General features: G+C 42.0%; 1 protein-coding gene across 8 annotated transcripts in view; it reads right to left on the bottom strand.

Moving 5' to 3' along the window:
- The window catches only part of KCNT2 (potassium sodium-activated channel subfamily T member 2), a 214,778-nt gene that overhangs the window by 145,184 nt on the left and 52,773 nt on the right, over positions 1-16,821 (bottom strand). Inside the window, exon 1 of one of the 8 annotated variants that reach the window (XM_083506740.1) lies at positions 552-659. The exons of the other annotated variants lie outside the window; for them this stretch is intronic. The gene's annotated coding sequence lies outside the window, so the exon portion shown is untranslated. Of the gene's footprint in view, positions 1-551; positions 660-16,821 lie in introns of those variants that run through there. 8 annotated transcript variants of the gene reach the window in all.

Here is a 16,821-nt window from a genome sequence, read left to right as displayed (position 1 = left end):
ATGAGTGCCACAACCCCACAGTCACCTTTGACTGGACTTGACCATCCAGGGATCCTTTACCTTTTTTTACCTTTTATATAGCATTCAATGAAAAGAGAAGGGCTCTCAGAAGCTGGCTGAAACAAATGTTCAATCCTTGCCTGACATTTACTTAGGTTTAAATGTATTTCCAGCGCTACACGTAAGTTACGTAAGGGACAGAGCTCATGCTTTTGCTTTGACTGTATAAATTTGGATCTCAATCCCCAGTTGAAAGGAGCTCAAGCAACAGGGATAAACAAAAGCCTTGTTTGCCTACCCTCTCCCCTGCGATTCCAGTCACAATGAAGATTTTTAAATCACAGAAGGAGCCTATGTAAGTACTGCACACAATGTTGTGGAGGGTGGGACGATTTTTTTAAAAAAACCAATCCTCCTGTCAGACTGGGAATATCCCCAGTTTAGGGTATTCCACCATGCTTCACCAGAGTTTTCTTTCAGCAAAACAAGCGGCTCATGTATATTCCAAAGAAAGCTATAATAATAAGGAAAATGGTAACACCGTAGCATACCATCTGAGAGAAACTAAAACAACATTGTGAGGCAAGAAGGACAGTTGGTCTCTCTAACTGAACTGAACTGAACACTCGAAGGGAGGGGCTGATTCTGGAGCAGAACACAGAAGCCCCACCCAGATGACAGACATTCTATTTCCCCCACCCAGATAACAGACATTCTACTATTCCCCCACCCAGCCCCACCCAGATGACAGACATTCTACTATTCAAATTAGACCCCAGTGTTTTTCTTTCACACAACTCCATGCAACAGAAGTTCAACCTGGAGGACTTTGGGGACAGGGACAGAGGGGACATGACCAGTGCTTTTATTCTAGAAAAAAAGGGCAGGTACTCACCAGCAAGCGGGGGGGGGGGGCAGCACATGGTGAGGCGGGGGTGAAACCTGGCACCAATGCTGGATGGTGATGGTGGGTTAACTGTTTGAGACCCCTTGCCCATCCATCCACCTACTGGGGCACTGCCACTCAGGTAAAGAACCTGGTTTTGGGAAGGAGGCAGCAGAGTTCCAGGATCCTGTCAGAGCACCACCTTCTCTAAGCTGTGCAAACACTTCCTGGACTTAGGGAAGGAGGTGCAATGTTCTGATGGGGTCCAAGAGCCCTTCTGCCACCTTCCTCCCCTCCCTGAAGGGTGGCGATACTGTGTGCCATTGTGTACCGCCAGAAAAAAGTATATATCTCCTCTCCCCACACCTCCACTCTTCATGTGCATGATTGGAATCGCATGAGGGGAAACTGGGCTATGACGATCTCTTCCCAAAACCAGCAGGAATTGCTGTCAGAATTGAGAATACTGATCTGGGTAAGCAAATGGTCTGATCCAGTATTAAGCAGCTTCATGTTTTCCCATCACTAGCATGCGCTCCCTGACAAATTTCCCCTGAAGGAATGCAGTCCTCAACTGATTCAGTTTAAGTGGGGAAGCAAATAAATAGGTTTAATCAAGAAGCAATAAATGAATGAAGAGGATGAATGGGCCAACGATGCTTAGCAGGCACTAAACTCAACACACTCAGAAAAGTTTCAGTTGTCCTTCTGTCAATAAAGCTGCTAGCACCTTTGCAAAGCTAAGCAGGGTCAGGTATAAAAGGATGTCACATAGAGGAGGGAGAAAGGTTGTTTTCTGCTGCTCCAGAGAAGCGGACACGGAGCAATGGATCCAAACTACAAGAAAGAAGATTCCACCTAAACATTAGGAAGAACTTCCTGACAGCAAGAGCTGTTCGACAGTGGAATTTGCTGCCAAGGAGTGTGGTGGAGTCTCCTTCTTTGGAGGTCTTTAAGCAGAGGCTTGACAACCATATGTCAGGAGTGCTCTGATGGTGTTCCCTGCTTGGCAGGGGGTTGGACTCGATGGCCCTTGTGGTCTCTTCCAACTCTATGATTCTATGATTCTAAGGTTTCAAACCAGAAGGGGGACCATGTGTTGTGATTCTTGCATTGCTGGGCATCGGACTAGATGACCCCCGGGGACCCTTCCAACTCTACAATTCTGTGCCTTTCTGATTCTATAATGGACTCCTTGTTGCACACAGGGATCTCTCAACACATTTTAACCCACTAACACAGCTTCACAAAGGAATCTTCAAAAGTTACTAGCTCTTTTTACTAGCCATAAACACATGAACTGCTCACACATTAGCAGTGTTGAAAGTCAGCAACAGCCTGAAAGGAAAGAACCATCTTTCAAAGTACAAAATATTTCCTTGTCTGGTCACTTGGAAATTATTTTCTTTTATTTGTGCCACAGGTGCTCAAAAAGGGGGCAATTTTAATCCTACACTAATGGATGTCTAATGAATATAAAGTAATATGCAGGCAGTCTGCATACAGGGAGGTAGGAATCACCCATTTGCCATGGACTGACCACTTCCTGGTGAAGTTTGGGCTCGTACCAGCTAACCTACCCTGCAGAGGTGAGGGACCAGTTATGATGGCCCACCCTGGAGACGAATGGAAATGGATGGATACCTGAATGCTCTGGGTGTTCCTACAATGGATAGAGTGAGTGATTTTGCTGAGGATCCTGTCTCTCTGTGGAATGGTGGGATGATGAGGGCCATTGACGCAATCCTTCTTATGATCCTTCTTTAGCATAGTGGAGCCCGGGAAGCTCCTGGGCTACTGAAGAGCTGCAGGTGATAAAACAGTCAAGAAAGGACTGAAGCGAGTGGCATAAAACTTGAAGCCAGCAGAGCACTTGCTAGGGCAAATAATTGCACCTACCAAGTAGCAGCTAAGGCAGCTAGGAAGAGGTTATTTGCTGCTTCCACTGCGTGCGCACGCATGCCCACACACACAGAGGAGAATGAAATCATAACATCCAAAGCACCCAGATTTCACCCTCTGTCAGATCTATGAGGTCTAGAGCTCATCTTATAATTTTCTGTGCACTGGGTCCACATTTATTATTTTCTGGGGAATAATTCAAGAACAAAAATCAAAGAAAGGCATTATTTGATACTTAGAACCAGTGCTTTTTTTCAGGAGCCCCTCAAAGGTACGCAGGACTGGCACCTCTTTTTTCATCGTTAAAAAGTGCGGCACTTACTGTAACAACTTCATGGTGAGTACCGGCACCTATTTTTCTAGAAAAAAAAGCACTGTTTAGAACTACTAAGGAAATATTGCTACTCTTTGCAGCTGTGCCAAGTTCTTACAATATCCAAAACTAAGATCCTCTAAGCATGGATATTCAGAATAATTACTTTCAGGTGAAGGTACTATACTAACAGCCAAACAGCAGACTAATCCTGAATGAAGGCCACAGAACTGCAATATGTAAAAACCTCCACCTCACCATACTAAGATTTCCAAAGCGATGCAGAGATTTACTAATGGATACATGGTCTGTGAACATTTCACTCATCAATCACCCTAACCTGCCATCAAAGTCTAGACTCAAAATATGTTGGCACATTAGAGCATTTCACAACCGAATAATCCTGTCAAAATCCATTTTTATTCATCTACTCATGATAGAAATGTTTGGCTTAAACGAATGCAATTTATGCATCCTACAAGGCTCGGATCCCAGGCACACTCTCTTCCCTTGTAGCCGAAATTTGCTTTGGATAAAACAGGAAATTTACACAGTGATCGATTGGAGCTCAGAAGATCCCGTGGCTCATTATTTCTAGAGGCAGCCTCATTACCGCGACAACCCATTACAATGTCTTTTTTATTTTACATACTAGGAAAGTTCAGACTTGGAGATTTACAGCACCTTGAGATGACTCACAGCATGATAATAGCAATAAGCACCTAACTTACTTTATTTGTAGTACATTTTAAAGCCAATTAAAGGAACATTAAACCATCTCTCAAAACAATGTCACATGGCACAAGGTGATGTTTTTGTGCTGGCTACAATTCAGCAATTGAAGAAAGACCTACAGTAGCATAACTAGTTTGCAACTCAAGAAACGTGAGTATTTGTGTGGTTTGAAGTTGGCACTGGGAGAGAACTGTTAACAGCTGCACAGCAGCCAGAAATTCAATGGGTGAAGCTTTTTCTAGTATGGAAATGCAGTTATGGGGAAAGCTTCACCTGTTGACAATATGCCTGCCTTATTACTTGTGTGTGGCCCTCAATTCACCTCAGGTCCTGCGCCCCACTCAGACAGGAGGGTAACGATTTGTATATAACTGAAGGTGTATGCAAATTTTGTGGAAATTTGTATCCACTTTTGCAAATGGGGAAGAGAATCCAATCCATACAGTGTACTGGACCTAGAAAACCATGTTGTCATCACTGCTCACAGCAGGTGAAAGAGACTGCAGACAGTAATACTGGAGGGGGAAAGGGTGAGAGGGCACAATTGCCTTCCCCAATGCACTGAAAGAGTTAAAAAGTAGGCTAGCCATTGCCCAGACTAAGATGGGGCAAAACTCAAATATGAGTACAGCAATATGAAATGGGCAATTTATGTATATAGTCCATCAATATTTTCATACACAGCAGCCTTCATTTGAATTCTTTTCCATTGCAGGGGTTGGACTTGGGTCCCTTCTGACTCTGTTGTTGTTGTTTAGTCATTTAGTTGTGTCCGACTCTTCGTGACCCCACGGACCAGAGCACGCCAGGCACTCCTGTTTTCCACTGCCTCCCGCAATTTGGTAAAACTCATGCTGGTAGCTTCGAGAACACTGTCCAACCATCTCGTCCTCTGTCGTCCCCTTCTCCTTGTGCCCTCCATCTTTCCCAACATCAGGGTCTTTTCCAGGGAGTCTTCTCTTCTCAAGATCTGGCCAAAGTATTGGAGCCTCGTTTTCATGATCTGTCCTTCCAGTGAGCACTCAGGGCTGATTTCCTTCAGAATGGAGAGGTTTGATCTTCTTGCAGTCCATGGGACTCTCAAGAGTCTCCTCCAGCACCATAATTTAAAAGTATCAATTCTTCAGCGATCAGCCTTCTTTATGGTTCCGACTCTACAATTCTACTATTCTATGGTTTTTGTCAAGTGCCTGAAGCAGTTTATTTAATACCTTTTAAAGTTGATTGTTGACAAGAAATAGTCAGCAGGTATTCTTTTCAATCTATGACAACAGATCTTCCTACACGCACTCATTCACACTCTGATATGGATTGACAAAAGCAATTCAGTTGAAAAGTTGTCGCTGGTGTCAACAATGACAACTGAAAACCCTAGAACTTAAAAATATAGGCATGACTATACAGAGACAGATTATCGGAGGGGAGGAAGGCAATAAACCCCTGCTTAAAAGAAGGTGAATGTTCACAGGTGCATGAAAAGTGAGGTGGTGAATGCCAAAACGGTGGAGGCAAAAAAGGATCTTGGAAAATCCAGAGGCTGGGAAGGACATGTAAAAGCAAATTATGGAGCATCAAGTGTGCGGAAGATCCTGAGGAATCAAGTGTTGAAAAGCCATCGCCTCTTAAAACATCCCAGTGGACGAGCCATAAATCTCCAACATCCCAAGGGCTCTACTGTCAATGCAAAGAGAGAGAGAAGAGCTGACATCAGAAATATCCTTCCCTGCACAAGTGCAAATTAACAGGTGGAAGCAGATAAAGAGATTGGGAATATAAGAGCTAGACCAGAAAAGAGAAACAATTCAGTTCCCTTTTGGGGAACAATATGTTAAACAATTCAGTTCCCTTTTGGGGAACAATATGTTCTATTTCAGTTCTTCTCCTTTTCTTTCTTCTACTGTTGATGTTGTTGTTACTGATTTTCACTATTTTTCAATTAAACACTGCTTAATTGTATGTAAAACCTTCAAATGGATTACAAAATATATACAATATACAGTACATTAAAACTGTCCCCCCAAATCAAAGTTAAAAACAAGTTTCAAAAATGAGGGGGGAAATCAATTAAAAATAATCAAAAGTTTACATTATAAGCTGAGGTTACAGCTTAAAATACGTGTCAAGTTTATGGCTTGCCTAAAAAGAAATGTTTTAAGCTAGCACTGGAAAGGATGCAGCAAAGGCATTTGCCCGAAGTCAATTGACGTGAGTTCCATGATTGTTTCATATGCTTCCTAGAACTGTAAATAAATTAGAAAACAAATATCTGCGCAGAGGAAAAAGTGTATGCTAAAAGAGCACTAGGCTAGAATAATTCTTCTTAAGGTGCTAAGTTTTTTTTTGGGGGGGGAGTACAATGAGAAGGGGAAGCTAGTCAACTATTCCATCAAAAGAGCATAAGAACATGAAAAAGCCAGCAGTAGCAAGCCAGTGACCCGTCTTGTACAGCATCCGGTCCTCACAGTGGTCAGATGCCCATGGAAAACCCACAAACAGGATTTGAACACAAAACCACTTTCCACTCCCGCGTTTTCCAGCAACTGGTATTCAGAAGCATTGTTGCATCCAATATGAGCACTCCCAACTGCAAAATGAAGTGTTATAGCCCAGAAATCGGTTTTACCACCTCAGTAACAGCAACGCCAGAGGCAGGCTGTTCAATCAACTATTTGCTGAGACTGAAAGGAAGGAGGAGGAGGAGGAGGAGGAGGAGGAGGAGGAGGAGTTTGGATTTGATATCCCGCTTTATCACTACCCGAAGGAGTCTCAAAGCGGCTAACAATCTCCTTTTCCCTTCCTCCCCCACAACAAACACTCTGTGAGGTGAGTGAGGCTGAGAGACTTCAGAGAAGTGTGACTAGCCCAAGGTCACCCAGCAGCTGCATGTGGAGGAGCGGGGAAGCGAACCTGGTTCACCAGATTACGAGTCTGCCACTCTTAACCACTACACCACCACTGGCTCGTTCCCACCCAGTTTTGGGTGACAATAGTTAAAATGAACCGTTAGCTCATTCCACCCATATTCTGCCAGCTTCCTCGCAAAAAATACCATTGGGGGCCTTTTCAAAAGCTTTACTGAACTCAAGATACACTACGTCCACAGCACTCCCCGATCCACCAAGCCTGTAGCTCCATCAAAAAAACAATGAGATTTGCCTTGCATGACTTGTTTTTGAGAAAGCCATGCTGAGTCTTAGTAATCTACTACCCTTTTACTCTGTTCTGAGAAGGTAAACTAGCATTAGTAAATTTTCTCTGGAGTTTGATGTCAATCACTAATTCAGTTCTTCTATATAGTTGTGATTTGTTTCTCTTGTAAAACATACTTTGTTTCTTAGGGATGTTACACTTCCTCTGAATTGCCACTTGAAAAACAGACATACACAATGGGCCATTCACATTTCACAGTCCTCACAATATTTCCTGAAGGAATTAGCTGAGTGAATAAGCTGTTGTTATACTCAATCTGGTGTTATTCTCTTGCGAGACTTAAACACATTAAGAAATAATTGTTCACAATAATTACTTCAGTTACAGACCATACCCTGAAAATGCAATAAGAACTCCTCACCACTCCTCTGGTTCCTACATTTACATCCATCATTTTAAAGCAATTAAACAATATGATTAACACCTGCCAGGAGGCTCGCACCAATTGAGAAAGTTGCAAGTGCTAATATACAAACCAGCATTGCGTATTAGACGCTTGAACAACACTATTCCACATGTCTGTGAGTGCCATTTGTCTGCTTTCTCTTTCTGAGCGAACAAAATGAAATAAAAATTGGAACACGAAATAGGAACTGGAAGTGGAACAGGAGTATAAGGAGACAGCAATTTCTATTCTGGGTTTGTCGCAATCAGCACTTTCCCCATTTCTGCTGCCGCTAAACAGCAAATGTGGGACCTTCTGATGCAAAAACCATGCGCCTGACCGTGCCCCCTTCTTCTTACTCAAAATTGCTTTGTTAGTGAACTATTTTGGGGTTCACATTTCCATGGTCTCATGGTAAAATGAAAATACTATATTGCACTACCTAGCTGTTGTGAGAGCATTATTCCCAGCTGGGAAGAAAATGAATCACCCCCCCCCCCCAAAAAAAAACCCACACAGAACAAAAGAGGACACAGCTTCCTGCAGGCTTAATTATACGTATAGATAATTCAGAAATAACTACTACAACTTAGAGATATATTAATTTCGCTGGGGTGGGATGGGGGAGAGACTGTGACCACGTAGCCTGAGTGTCTCCTCAGTCTGTAGTCCATATCACACTGGTCCTAAAGGATCTACATTGGCTCCCAGTACATTTCCGAGCACAATTCAAAGTGTTGGTGCTGACCTTTAAAGTCCTAAACAGCCTTGGCCCTGTATACCTGAAAGGGCATCTCCAAATCCATTGTCCAGCCCAGAGACTGAGGTCCAGCTCCAAGGGCCTTCTTGGTAGTTCCCTCACTGTTTGTTCTGGAGAGGCAAGGCACGGCCGCACAGGTGAGGCTGATTGGTAACTCACAGCACCTGGTGGCAAGAACTCGTAAGGGATATAAGGTCAGCATTTTCCTTCTGCTCTTTGCCACAGCAACACGCTCCCTGCCTTGCTGTGTTTCGCTTCTTGCTTCCTGATACTTGAACCTCAGCTTCTTGATCCTTGGACCCCTGACTTCGTGCCTCCTTGCTTCCTGACCCTTGGACCCTTGGCTTCTTGACTCCCAGCTCTCTGACCCTCAGACTCTTGGCTTCCTGACTCCTGGCTTCCGGACCCCTGTTCCTGCTCCCACACTGCCATCTTGCCCCCAGTCCTGATGTCCCCTGCCAGGACTTTGATCGCCCGTGAACCAGATTGTGACAGAATGGACAGCAGGAAGAGAAGGTGAACTCACTCAATGAGGAGGACCGCTGAGGTCACACACATTCTTCAAAAAACAACCTGGAACCAGCCCTGCGTTTTAGATAAAATAGCAGAAACCACATGTAAAAATGAATCAATGCACAGAGCAACAGTTCATATGATGCCCTTGCCAAAAAAAAAAAAAAGTTCTTCAGTGATCATTCTGTAACATGAAAAACTTAATTTTACTTTCCTGTTTCCCGTAAAGAAACTGCTTTAAACATATGGTCAGAGTACCTATTTCTATACAAGCATTTCATGGAGAAGATAATTATAACATGTATAGAAAACAAAAAGATTTGCTACAGTAGATGCCTAGAATTTAATGAAGGTCTCAGTTCAGACCAAGTGATGAGGCTGTTTTTTGTTGTTGTTTTGATAGCTGAAAACCGAAGAAACAGATTGTCACTGTTCAGTGGTGTATGTCTGGAAAGAAAGCAAATTTACCTCATCTCACAAAATTCACCTGGGACCATCAGGGATGTTTACATACGAATGCCAACATTCATTGAAGTCTGGAGCCTACAACATACACAGTCAATTTTTTGTTTGTTTCCGTGCGACATCTACATCCCTCAGTTCTTTCTTCTGCCTTATTGATGGAGGATTCTATAAGAGTATCTCTCTTTTCATTAAATGGCATTCAGCTTAAATGCTAGACATAGCAGCAAGTGCCTTAAAAACCCTGGCAGGCCATATAAACACTTCGGAAGAAGACACCTTGTGCTAAAGCAGAGGTTACAATTCTATTGTATCCTATAGAAAAGGCACAACGTGTTCTTGAAAGCAGAAAGTTCTCTTTCCCAATGAACTCAAATAATTTAAGTAAAGTAGAAGATGAAGAAGGGGAGGAGGAGAGGGAGAATGGACGACTATGTTTAGCAATGTTCAAATTACCTCTGAAAAACACCATGGCAGATGGGATCCTAAATATACCACAACACCGGAGAGCCAAAGAAAATGGGTGTTTTCTCCCCTTTCATATTTTTTTACTAATTAAATTACAATGTGATCTCTCACACAACATGGCTTAGATGTCTCTCTTTGAGATTTTTTTTTTTTTTTTTTTGCTAAAAACAGTCTTGCACTTAATTTTAATGGCTTTTAATGGCAGGCAGGTGCTCAAATCACTTAGCAAAAATCAGAATTATAGCCTAGGTAATTACCATCAACGTAAGTGGAAGGGTCTGCCAAGAATGCAAAATTTATCCCTGGAAAACAGAAACTTTTATTTTCGTGGTAATATCTAATGCACACGATATGTTAAGAGATGATTGTACAAAATGCTTCCAACTTTTCGGCTCAACCTGCAGTTTAACTATCCCATTGTATTGCTTTATCTGTGATAAGAATGCCATTTCAGTCCTTTACTTAGTAGCAGCAGCATAAACATGAATACACAGGGCTTGCTACAAGTTAGCAGCCGCTGTATCCCAGCCTACATTAGAAACACACACTAGCACAATTACCTCAGTCCAGAATCGAAGCTTGGAGGTTCAAGTCCCGGAAAGGGTACAAACGTGGATCCACAGGGAACTAGTCTGGGGGACATTATGCTTTTCTTCTGCGTTCTCCTGAAGTGAATTCGGTTTCTGTTCTTTCACTCCGAAGTTTGAGCTTGAAGAGGCTTTTCCCCACGTTTATTGGGATATATTTACCTCCACAGTCTTTTCACGTTTTGAGTATAGTTTTGCTTTCACCAACAGCTTGAAACTCAAGACTGCTCAATAGACTATTAAGGGGATTTTTTTTTTTATGAGGCAGGAAGGCCAGTGCGTTGGTTAACGTGATTATTTTGCAGAGCCCTGCACAATCATTAGTACCAAATAAGTTGTCACAGAACAACATTTTGTTCTTCCTGTGCTTCTTTGCCTTTCTTGTCCCCTATATGATTTATAAGCCAGGAGGAGTACATCGTCCTTAGGCTTATTACATTATCAAAGAGGTGAATTTATACATTTATTAAACTTTATTAAATTTATTCATCGCTTCCCACAACCAGAGGAGGCCCCAAAGCAACTTGTGGAAAGAAAAGCAAAACAATGACCAGATGTAACAATGTGTCCAGTAAAACAATACAAATTTACAAATGGCTTTTTGTTTAAAAATGCTTTTTTAAAAAAGAAAGAAAGAAAAGAACCACCCCTATCCAGCACAGACAGGAACATCAAAAAGTAAGAATATTATTGTTCACATAAGTAAGTTTTCACATAGTGGAGAAAAAAAAATGGCAATTTTGACACCAGCCTAGCACAGGAGAGCATCCCAAAATCAGGAGCAAGGGAGGGCTACCACAAAAAGGTCTATTCTCTTTAAAGGGGCTATCAGTGAAGGACGTCAGATCATAATCCCTAGATCAGAGTAAATTCTTATGGGGAAAGGCGATGCTTGAGGTATTGTGGGCCTGAGCCAGGAACAGCCTTTGTATTGCTTTGCACAGAAACAAATCAGAAACTAGTGCATTTGGCTAGAACTGGAGTTATAAATTCAGAGGGCCAGTTCCAGTAAATAATCTGACCGTGGAATCTCACACTGCCTGCCGTTTCTGAACCTTGTTCAAAACAGAGGCCAAAATACAACCCAGTATTGTAATCTGCCTTTGCAGTTACCAAAACATAGATCACAGAAACCAGGCTATCCCCATCCAAACAGGGTCACAGCTAAGGCACCAGCCCAACCTCATAAAAGGCATCCCATGTGGACAACAGGAAATCCAAGAGGAGCTCCAAGCTGTGCACCTGCTCCTTCTAGAATGTGATTCCAAGAAGAAAACAGTTGCACTTCAGACAGAGGAACCAGCCACTAACAACGTCTCTGTCTTAAGAGCTTCATCCAGTCCATTGTCAATGTCAGATACTGGTTCAGCACATCCACTGCCACACTGGTTGAGATGAAAAGGAGAACTAGAGCTGTGTTGCCCTCAACGTACTCATGATGCACTTCAAAACTCTGGATGACCTCACTCAGCAGTTTCAGGTAGGTGTTAAGCAGCACAGTAGATAGGATTAAACCCTGCAAAATCAACAGTGGAGGCTTCAAAGAGCCAAACAATATTTGCAGAAGGAAACCACCACCAGTATACCCTTTCCCTGTTCTTCCTATCAAAATTGTTTTCAAAGGTAACTGTGCCCCACTGCTTTCCTCTATTCTACCAGGTTTATGTTATGCCCCCCCTCCCCATATCTATGCTCTTTTAGACAAGCAAGCATCCCATCTTGGCTTGAAGTCTTTTTAGCATCAGCATATAAAGCAGTGTATCTTTCCAAATGCCTTTGTTTTGTGTGTTTTACCCTACACTGCTTTGGCCTCTCTGAATTGCTGCCGTGAGCCTCTACATTCTCCTCCATTTGAGCCCTCAGAAACATTGGACCCTCTTGCAGCTTCGTCCCTGGGGGATGATTTGCTGAGAGCCAGTTGCTTCTCATCTCCTGTCAATTAGTTCAAATAATCTGCCATCTTCTTCTTCTGTTTTTCATTTTAAGTACCAACACTTAAGACCCATCCTGGTTCAGGTGTGATCTGTTCCTTCTGTACAGACAATATTGATCCAACATGATTGGTTTCAGTGCTATTTTTCTAGAAAAATTGGAGCTGAAACTCACTAGGAATGTCTCCCTTGTTCTCTTATAATGACAATGGCACCCACCTGAGAGGTGCCGGAACTGAGCTCCAGCTGAAAAAAACCCCTGATTGGTTCAATAATTAGATTAGATATTTCTAGAACCTTTGCAGGCATCATAGGACTCTGCCCTAAATAAAGTATGCATGTAGAAATAGTAGCTGCACAGTTTTAAAAAATGGCAAATGAATATATATATATATATATATATGTGTGTGTGTGTGTGTGTGTGTGTGTGTCTGTGTCTGTGTCTGTGTCTGTGTGTAACGAGGACTATGTTACAATTGACTAAATAGGCAGTGCCATTTCTGGGGATCTATTTGACAAGAAATTAAAAACAAGCTGTAGTAACAATTAAGATAAATTGTATTTTAAATGCAAGTAGTCAGATAGAAAAAAATGTCTAAATTGGATCTGTAGCAGCTATGGTCGCATTGTGCCAATAAAAATTATAATCTCACCCCAGATCATTGATACTTCCAGTAAGATTAGGAAACGGAATCAACTGAGAACTTGGCAGAACTTAAATTGCTCAATTTAAACAGAACATAAAGAGATCTAAAGGCATTGTAATAACAGGCATATGACTGAAGTTTATTTTCTGGGAGAAGAGGGATCTGACTGTGCCAAATATTAAGTTATGCCATCATGCTAACAGTATCCAGTAGATATCAAAATGGAGAAGTAATCCAGAGAAAGTCGGCATCAACACTGAACAGCAACAACAAAATAGTTTTGTTGCAGACAAATTGGAAATCTGAATTTAAGGAAGGAAAGGATCTTACTATTAACATTTCGAAGTACCATATAGAGCATTGCAGCATCAAAGATGCCAGAGTCATGCAACAGTCATAGTTGGAATAAATGTTTCAATGTCATTCAAAATACAACAGAAGGAAGAATCACAACAGAAGGAAGAAAAAGAGTACCCAAATAAATGGAAAGATGGAGCTGTACATTTGCACGTGTCGTTATTGCCTTCTGTATTACAAGAAAGTAGAATTTTCAAACTTGAATTGTGTTTTATAGGAAACGGCTAGTGCTAAGGCAATTTGAAGCCCATAAAGAAACAGAACACAAAACTGCTGTTTTCAAATCCCATTTCCAGAAGAAGAAAGAGCCTTTGTCTATAATAAGAGAAGTGTGCTTACTTTTAAATTTTGATATTTTAGCTCTGCACCCTGGCATTATACATACTGCACTAAGTGCCACTAACAACTCAATAAAAACATTGATTATGAAGTTTCAGTCATCCAGTGGACTTTGTTAAAAGGGGCAAGGTTAAAGGGATGAAGCACTCAGGAGAATACAGTGGTGTAGCTGGGAATCTGAGACTCTGGACTTAAGACGTCTTGATGGGTTAGGGGCCTCTTTGTGTAGTCCTTCTTTGAAAAAGTAGACAGTCCTGCTGCATTTTAGGAGGCCAAGCTGTTCAATCTGCTGTTCTCCTGCCCTGACACAGCTCCTGCACATATGTGTATAAAATAGTGTGAAATGATCATAAAATATAGACCATTAGTCCATATAGCTTAGCACTGCTTGCTTTGGATAGCAGAAGTTCTTGGATGCTTCACCAATTTTGCTATGGTGCCTTCTAACTGAAGGTGCCAGCAGTCTTTCCCAGTCCTGCTACCCAATATCCATTTAACTGGAGACAGCACAGGATACTCTTGACACTTCCTGCATGCAAGACACAGGCTCTGGCATCAAACTACAGCCTGTCCCCATATGCCCTTATTCAGGTGATAGGACTTGTTCACTGCCAAAGTAACAGGCACAGCTTCATTTTAATCAGACTGTTTAATACAAAATCACGGGCACACATGCAGATTAACTCCAAACCACAACTATGCAAATGAAGCAATGTCTGGAAAAGACACAATGCATATTTGAATTTAGGGGCAGCAGTAGATTCGCTGGACAGTGACTGGAGAATCTGATAAACCCTGTATCTGTTAGATCTCTTCAGCATGCAGTACCACTCTCCAGATCATGGCATGTGAAAACTCCCACCACCATTTCAAGCGCTCCTTGAGAACAAGCTCAGAATAAAAATCATGTGTTTCGTCTTAGCTTCACAGGAATCCAGATGGCCGTGCGGTTAAATTGGCAGAGGCCGATCTATTTCATTCAGCATTATCTTGGGAAGTCTATATAAGTAGCAGCAGAGAAAACTGAACATGAATCCAAAAATGAAGCCTGGGACAACCTTCATTTCATAGCATCAATTTTAGGAGAATCGTTGACATCCATTTTCTAGCCAACGTTGTAGGCTGGCTGCAGAATATAGAGAGATTTTCAACTCAGTTAGTTACTCTAGCAATTAATTATAATCACTATTGTCAGCTCAATACAGAAGTAATTTGAGAATGCTAGTTTCGGGTTCTGCTGCAGCAAATCCATAGCTTTCCAAGTGAGATAAATGCTGTACTATGCAGACCAAACTAAATGTTTCATGCAAATTCATGTATGGCTCCAGATATTTAATAGTAACAAAGAGCAGTCTGAAGAGGGTGCGGATTTGATCGGAAGAGTAGTCATTGAGGAGGAATTGCTTAATCTTTTTCTCAGGGACCAATTTTCTAATTAAGATCACCTCAACTTGCTTCCCCCTCTCCCAACACACACTCACAAGACGAAAAAGATTTTTGACAGAAGGAAAAACAGCTTGGCATGGGTGACGGTGGTAATTTTGAACTGTAAGAAAACAGCTCTCCCCACCTAGTCCTTTGCTCCCAATGTCAGCCTCCCTGGATTTATATATTTTCTTCTTCAGTGAAAATCAGTCTTGAAAAATATATACAAAATAACCAGTTTGGCCCCAAGGCAGAGGAATACGAAGAACTGGCATCTTTTATTCATGGATAATATTCCCTTGTTTAAACTAGCCACAGCCAATGAATTTGCTGGATAAGAATGGAGAGGCAAATTTTTCTATTTGCAATGGCCAGCACCACACAGACAAACATGCACAAGTAATATATAGCAAGACTCAGAAGAGAAGAGCTGGACAAAAAGGCATGCAAATCTAAGGCAGAACACAGCATAGCAGTTTCACCGCTGGATCCCAAACAGAAAACAAACCCATTGGGGTACCAGTGCTGTAATTTAGTGCATACTTTCAGGAAAGTAAGCCCTACTATCAATGCTTATAACAACACAATCTTAAGCAACCATGCAAAAATGCAACTAGTATAACCATTCCTGTTTATACTTAATGGAAACTAAAACTACTAAATTTGTGCTATATTAGTACCCTCTGTTTCCTTGTTTTCTTTGCTGCATGCATGAAACACGTGCACACATTTATAATGTATGATTATATGCCATTTTGGATACCACTGTCAGGCAACTGCTGTAAATCAAGCCAATTGTTTGTGCTTAGTTCATCAGCATCTCCCATCAGTTAACAATAATTATATACCATTTAAAGCGCTCTTTCATTTATTGCAAATTTCTTTCAACAGACCTTTCCCCCCCCAGATGATGTCCCATGGTCTTCTGGAAACATCCAGGTTTGATTACTGCAATGAACTCCACATGGGGCTGCCCTTCAAACTGAACTGGGGCAAAATATTGCAATCTGGGTGCTAGTGGCTGTCCTGGAATGTTCAAATATAGCATCCATTCTGAAAATATTACACTGGTTTCCCATAGTCATCTAGGCCCAATTCAAGGTAAAGGTAAAGGTACCCCTGCCCGTACGGGCCAGTCTTGACAGACTCTAGGGCTGTGCGCTCATCTCACACTAGAGGCCGGGAGCCAGCGCTGTCCACAGACACTTCCGGGTCATGTGGCCAGCGTGACGAAGCTGCTCTGGCAAACCGGCACCAGAGCAGCACACGGAAACACCGTTTACCTTCCCGCTATAAAGCTATAAAGGATGGCACTATGTAGAAGCATCGGCTGGCTTCACTGTTTGCCCTGCATCATGAGTTTTGCATTCCGCACACACACACACATGTACACACGCACATCATGATTCATGTTATATTGCCAGGTCAAAAATTATGGAACCAATAACATGATATGGACTTCAAACCAGTTCTGGACGATATATTGCCCAGGCCTAGTTAAGACAGGCCCCCTCCCTGCTGAACTTCCAGCACCTATTGGATACTTTTTTGTTCTGGTAGATATTTTAACTGAAGTCTGATTTTATAATTGTAATATTATCTGATTTTATATTTTTATTGTTTCTGTACTGTATTTCTTGTAAACCAGAACACCAGGCAGAGGGCCTTCTCAGTTGTGGCGCCCGCCCTGTGGAACGCCCTCCCACCAGATGCCAAGGAAATCAACAACTATTTGACTTTTAAAAGACATCTGAAGGCAGCCCTGTTTAAGGAAGTTTTTAATGTTGGATGTTTGATGTTTTTAACATCCAGTTGGAAGCCGCCCAGAGTGGCTGGGGAGGCTAGACCAGATGGGTGGGGAATAAGTAATAAATTATTATTATGATGATTTATTATTATTA

The sequence above is a fragment of the Podarcis liolepis genome (genome assembly GCF_965112155.1).
Source record: "Podarcis liolepis genome assembly, chromosome: 6".
Lineage (NCBI taxonomy): Eukaryota > Metazoa > Chordata > Lepidosauria > Squamata > Lacertidae > Podarcis > Podarcis liolepis.
Note: the sequence above shows the minus strand (reverse complement) of the source record. Positions and strands in the feature narration are given on the sequence as shown.